At 55.4% G+C, this 6,953-nt stretch overlaps 1 protein-coding gene across 1 annotated transcript in view; it reads right to left on the reverse strand.

Annotated features, from left to right (window-relative positions):
• Window positions 1–6,953, reverse strand: part of CPLX2 (complexin 2) — an 86,700-nt gene that overhangs the window by 74,734 nt on the left and 5,013 nt on the right. The window lies entirely within an intron of this gene.

A 6,953-nucleotide genomic window follows, 5' to 3' on the forward strand; every position in this document is an offset into this window, starting at 1 on the left:
CCCTCGAACTTCAGTTATCGTCCTCTGCTTTCTGTGGGAGGCACCGGCCTTCCTGGAAAGGCGAGGGTCGGGTCTTACGTGCCTGTTGCCGTAGCTTTGGCCACCGGGGCCTGACACTAAGCTGGCACCCAGGACTGTTTGTTGACAGAGCGATGCCTGAGAATGAGCCGTCACGTCGTCGTCAGGATTAGTGAGGTCCACGTCGCACCCCCATTGCGTGGAGGGGAACACAGGGCGGGAATGATCCGTTTGGTTTCCCACAGGGGTGGGCGGGGATCCGGATCAGAACCCCCAGTCCTCGCCCGCCCCGCCCTGCCACATCAGAGCCTCTCTCGGCTGGGTGCCGAGGCCCGAGAAGTGTGGGCTTGGGGGCCAGCGCGCAGCCTGGGGCCTCCTGCCTGGCCGTTTCCTCCCCCGTCCTGCTCCTCGTGACGGAAGGAAGCGAAGGTTCTTATCTCGGTCACAGAGGTGGGGGCTGAGGATTTGGCCCGGAGATGGTTCAGGGAAGTGGGGTTCTAACAGAGGAGCCAACGCGAAGTCCTTCATGTTGTCCTAGCTTCCCGGGCCACCCTGGGTAACCCAGCACCAACCCCTGGGTCTCAGCTGCTCCCTGGCACCCTGACTTCCTAAGATCATCTCCTCCACCCCGTCCCACTGCTAAAACGCGAGCTCGGCGAGGCAAGGCCCTGGCACTCAGCAGGGTTTGACAATTATAGAGCGAATGAATGAATGAGTAAACGAGTGGCTGACCGACCGTGCCAGGCCATGTTCCAAACGCTGGTGCCACCGCAGTGAAAAGGGCAGGCACGCTCCCGCCCTCGGGGAGCCAACCATGTCTGAATTCAAAACCAGCAGCTGGATTGGCAATAGGGCGGATGTTACTGCTTTCTGACTGGCTAAGTGGGGAACCGAGGAGGGAGTTTACATGGGCAGAGCCTGCTGACTGCCCAGGGAGGGGGCAGCTTGGAGCAAATGGACTCAGGCAGGGTCATCTGTGCCCTGGGTCGGGAGGCTGACCTTTAAGAAGGCAAGGCAAGGAAGGCGGGTGGCACCATTAAATGTTTAACGTCTACCTCCGGCTGAGTCCCAAACGGCTAGCACATTGCCTGGCACGCAGCGGGTACCGACCGCATTTTGTTCAATGAACGCAGGGCGGGAAGAGCGGGCGTCAGGATGACTCAGGTCTGGAGGCTCGTGGGAATCGGGAGTGTTAACGATCAGAATTATTACACTCGAACGGGGCCGTGCTGTTCACAGAGCAGCTCGCATTCCTCCCGGTGAGTGCGGTCGGCGCACGTTTATTGCCGAGCACTCAGTGCTGGGTGCTAGTGGCGCTCACGTAAACAACGGGGCGCTGGGGGACGTGGTTGGGCTGGAGCCTTGGGCAGAAAGGTGGAAGTTGCTGGGGCCGGTTATGGGGCTTTGTGTTCTAGGGAACTCCTGGGGACAGGGCAGGGCAGGGCAGGGCAGGTGCAGGTGACAGGACTTGTGCTGGCTGAGCTGTGGGGTAGAGGAGAGTCAGACTCAGCCTCGAGGCTTGGAGGGTTCCTGGAGAGTGGAGATGGCCACGGTGGCAGGTCCTGGTCTCTGCCCCAGCCCTGGCTCGAGCCAAGGCCTCCTCTGCCACCTGACTGCTCCCAAACCGTGTCCTAGCAACCTCGCAGCCCTCACCTTGGCAACGCCAGCTTTTGTACTCTCGTGCTCTGATTGGCCTGCAGGGGAAGGTGGAGCTGGGATGCCTCCTGTCCAGTAGACCTGCCCAGGGAACCAGCCCTGCCCCCCGGGTCCCCTGCATGCTGACGGAGGAGGCTGGACAGCCAGACGAGGGAGGTGTGTCGACACTGGCCAGGACTCTGAACTGGGAGACCGGCAAGCTGGGTCTGGCTCTCCGTCTGAGTGATCTTGGACGAGTCTTTTCCCCTCCCGGGGCCTCAGTTTTCCCTCCCGTAAGTGAGGAGGCTGGACGACTCCATCTCTGGAATCCCATATTCCCTCATTCCCTCCTGACCTTTCTGGCTGGGTGCTCTGATGCTGGCATGGATCTTAGCACCAGACTCCAGGGGCTTCATTCCTCATTGGCCCGGACAGGTCCCTTCACCTCTCTGAACCTAGATTTTTTCCCTCCGTAAAATGAATAGATCTCATGCCATCTCACCCAAAGCGTTATGAGAGTCAGTCGAAATGGTCTAAAAGAAAGTGCTTTATAAACGGTAAAGAGCTACACAGATGTCACCTATTCTCACATGGTTTATGGAAGCCCCTCCTATATTCACCCCCACGAGCAGCAATGAGCATTTATTGAACGCTTACTGTGTGCCAAGCATTGTGCCGAGGGCTTCACTCATACTATCTCGTTGCATCTTGCTGTCATTCCCATTTTCCAGATGAACGCATCGAGGACCCGTGTGGTTACATATAGAAGCAGCTCATGTAGGCTCCTTGGATTCACGACTCAACCGTTGAAAATTGAACCAGGCGGCCATCTTAGGATCTCTTCTTCCCATCTTGGGTTTTGCCTCTTGTTTGAAGTCAGGCTCTAACTCAGCGTTCGGTGGGTGGAGAGGCGGCGCCGTCATTTACTGAGTGTCCATCCTCTGTGTGCCAAGAACTGACCGGCGTCTCAGCCTGCATGCGCATGCCCACCCCAGGATTAAAGCATAGATTCCGGTTCAAGGGGTCTGGGGTACCGCTGACATCCTGCGTTTCTAATAAGCTCCAGGAGGTGCTGATGTTGCTGGCCTGCGGACCACACTTTGAGTAGCTAGAGGACTTCGAGTATCATCTTGTAGAATCCTGGAGACCTGGTCTTATTTGCCCTGGAGTCACCGATGGGGAAACCGAGGCTGGAGGGGACATGCACCTTACTCAGGGCCGCACAGCATACTAGGGGTAGAGTTGAACCTGGTCCCACTTGACATCGACCGCAGGCCGAGCACCACCTCCTGGCCGTGTGGTGCTTCTGTCTCCACAGCTGACGTGGGCAGTGGACTCTGAGGCCCCTATAGAAACTGTTCCTTACTTTTGGTTTGTCCTGAGTGACCAGCTCCAGTGCTGGCTGCCAGTGGGACCGGCACCCTCGCTCGGAAGTGTCCCTGCCATTGGGGGACCATCTCAGGGTCGAGATGAGATGCCGTGCAGGTGTGACTCACCCCCTTTGTCTCAGCCTCACCTTGGTCCTTTTGGAATCCTGTCTTTATTTGAAAAGTTTGATGTTTTTTTCATCATGGATTTTTTTTTTTCGCATTAACTTTTTTTTAAATCGCACCAAATGTTTACTTTGACGGCTGAGTTTTTAGCATCTCCTACGTTTTGCACCTGAGGCAGGTGCCTCTCTCCCTGGCCTCACCCCAGCTGCAGCTCGCCCTATGTCCTCTCTCTTCCCTGCCTGCCTAAGGGTGACAGGATGCTGCCGGCCGTGCGTGCGGTGCCCCCGGCAGCCAGCCAGCCAGCGGATTTACTTCCCAGCGGGGGAACACCTCTCTGTGCTTGTCCTTTGGCTGACCTCCTCTAGAGGTGGCGGTAGGGACTTGCGGGCCCGAAGTGGGGTCCAGGGGATCGCTCCGACCTGGGCCTTGCCCTTGCCCGTCGGGCCCCTTGCCAGTGGGGTGACTGAGGGAAGTGACTCCATCTCAGTTTAGATGGTGACACCCTCTGCTTCGCCCAGCCGTCAAGGCCTCCCCTTCTCCGGCCCCTTCGGCCCCTCTGCCCTTGTCTATACCACCTTCACCCTCCCTCACGTCGTCTCTGTTCTGAGACCCTGTTAGGCTTCTTCCTACCCCAGGACCTCTGCATTTGCTGCCTGGACACTTGCCCCGTGGCCAGCTGCTGCTTCCAGTCCAGATGTCAACTTTCCTGCTGCTTTCTTCACGTCTCCCTTGCCTGCTTTACGTAAACAGCCCCTGGTCTCCTTCGTACACACCCCTCTTTTATTTCTTTCCTAGCACTTACATAACTTGATGAAATTATTTGTTTACTCGCGGTTTTCTGTCTCCCCACTAGAACGTGAGCTCAGCGAGAACGCAGACCGTGCCTTACCTGTCAGCGTCTCTCCAGCTCCTAAAACAGTCACTGGCCCATCAGAGGTGCTCAATGAGTTTTAAGGGATCAGTGAGCCATACCGGGGGCTTCAGTTTGCACATTCGTAAAGTGGGACGACCGCCCTAACCCCACATTGTCAGAATCGAAAGCAAAATGACCCAATGGGGCTGGCAGTATTATTCCCCATTTTATAGATCATGAACTTGAAGTTCAGAGAAACGGTGGGACTTGCCCCAGATCACCCAGCCAGGAAGTTCTTTCCAGTTTGGAGGCATGCCTGGCCCCATGCCTTGCTCCGAGTAGGTGTCCGGCAACGCGAAAGCTGGGTTGGCGTCGCTCTGGGTCCCTTGCCATCTGCTGCTTGAACTGCAAGACCTTGCTTGCCTGCTTGGCTGTCACAGCTTCCTGATGCATCAAAGACGGGAATTCTAATGGCTGGTTTTCATGCAGCACACAGGCCTGCCTCTTGCAAATGTCGAGATACATTTTCTCCGTGTTGGCAATTTCCACTGAATGTCTGGGGAACAGTTTTCATCCTCCAGGCACTTTACCAAGATTAACTCCTGAACCTGATGCAGCAATGCTTGTTGCACCCCGAGGGGGGGGGGTTTGGGGGAGTCTAGAGGAGTGTGGGCGGCAGTGCCCTTTGTCACAGAAGTTGGGGTTCAGAAGGTCGTGAGTCCCCAAGTCAACATCTCTAGGCGTTCGGTTTATTTTCCTGAGAGCAGTTTTACCACTGTCCAAAACGCAGTGACTTTCTTGAGGATTCGAAGTTTCTGACTTTTCCTGCCCATTTTTGGTCATCGATTCAGCAATGTATTCCAAAAATGTTTACTGAGAACATCTGGGGCACTCTTCTAACCCCGAGGGGGCAATGCAGGAACAAAATGTAGACCGCCCTTGGCCCCCTACAATCCTGGATCGGTAGCGGGGGCAGATGACAGTGTTCTGGCAGTAACCGGCTGTGTGACTGTGGGTAGGAGCCTTTCCTCTCCGGGCCTATGGGTTTCGGCTTCCTCTCCATCCCTAATCCCCCCGCTTAAAAGCCTTTAATGGCCCACAGTTGCTTACAGAGCAAGACGGACATCCCTGGCCTGGTCTTCACGGCCCCTCAGAGTTGGGCTCTGTGCACGCTCCCTGCTCTCCCACCCCGTTGGGCTCCATTTCTGCGTAACCGATATGTCACTTTCTAAGTGCTGGGCACTAAGCACTTCACACGTTTTAACTTGTTTAATGCTCACAGGAGCCCGTTGAAATAAGTATCGTGATTCTCACAATCTCCATGTTAAAGATGGGGATACTGTGACACAGAGAACTAGGGGACACGCCTATGTCCCCGCGGCCGCTGAGCGGCGTGGCTGGGATCTGCACCCAGGCAGCCTGGCTTCCGGTCCGCGCGCTCCGCCGTTGCTGTGTTTCCTCTCTAGTCTGTCCCGGCCTCTCTCTTTCCTTTTCTAGGGTCAATTCAGCAGCCATTGCCCACTCCCATGAAGCCTTCCCTGACGGCTCCCAGGCCGAATGAATTCTTCTCGTCCCTCTGTTCCCATGATGCCTTGCACACCCCTCAGCACGGCGGCCCTTCCCACGGGGCGATGCTGTCCTGATCGTGTCTTGTCTCCGCTGCTGGATGCTGAGCCCCTGGGCAGGTGGGGGAGGCTGCGTCTTACCCTCTGTTCCCCTCTGTGCCCAGCCCAGCGTCCCAGATCATCCATTCTCCACACAGCGCCCAGAGACACCTTTTAAGAACAAATCCAGGTTTTATCCCTCCCTGGCTTAAAACCGCCTAGTAACAACTCATCGAATTTAGAATAAAATCCCATTTTCTGACCATGGTCTGACTCCTGGCTCCTCCTCGCCCTCATCTGCTGCCACTCTCGCCCTCGCTCACTCTGCTCCAGCCACACTGGCCTCATGCCTGTCCCCAGACAGTCCAGGCTCACATTAGGGTCCCTGCCAGAGCCATTTCCTCTGCCCAGAATGTTCCGCCCTGACTTCTTCTTGTCATTCGGGCCCAGGTTCCATGTCACCATTTCAGACAGACCTTCCCTATCTGTCTGTATGCTTGAATGTTTTCATATTTACTGTTTAATTGTTATCAGTGACTATGTGTATCCTGGGCCTGTAAGCCATGTGGGAGCAGGGATCTGGGGCGTCCTGGTCAGCACCCGGAGCAGTGCTCGACACAGAATAGCCACGCAAGGAGTATTGGAGGAAGAGTAGATGCTTACCAATATCCCTTTGGGAGTCTGCTTATTTCTATTCAACCAGGCCCAGATGATATGATATGATATACGATCTGATATAATATATAATACACAAATTGGTCTCATCTCAGGCTAAAAACTGGGATAATTTCACAAGCCGAAATTCACTATCTTTATCCACTTCCTGTGTCTTGACTGCACTCGTACTCCTGGGGGTAAGGCAGCTTTATAGAACGTTCTCCGCTGACTTCACCAGGGATGCTCAGAATTCCTTCCATATGTTTCAGTTTGTCCACTTATGGCTCAGGGAAACTTGTGAGACACTGCCTTCCCCATTTTGCAGGCAGAGACATCTCTGGAAAGCAAAAATGCTGACTTGAAAAGTGCCCGGAGCCCGAGGGGAACACACACCCCCGTCATAACCGACACGTTCCATCGGTAACCGGAGACACGTCATGCTCCAGAAAGGCACAAGAGCTCTGAGTCCTGCCAGGGCCTGGGCCAAACATGACTCATGTAACACCTCGAAGGAGTGGGTCTGTGGCTGGGAGGCAGGTGCAGGCAAATTCAGTGCAAATAGGAAAAAAGAGGCTTCACATGCATCTGGCTGAGGCAAGCAGGATGGGCAGAAATCCACGGAAATGAGGTCTGGCCGTCTGACTGCAGAGCCTTTGCTCATGAGAACTGTGGGGCCAGCCGGGAGATTTGCTT

The sequence above is a fragment of the Pteropus vampyrus genome, unplaced genomic scaffold (genome assembly GCF_000151845.1).
Source record: "Pteropus vampyrus isolate Shadow unplaced genomic scaffold, Pvam_2.0 Scaffold90, whole genome shotgun sequence".
NCBI lineage: Eukaryota > Metazoa > Chordata > Mammalia > Chiroptera > Pteropodidae > Pteropus > Pteropus vampyrus.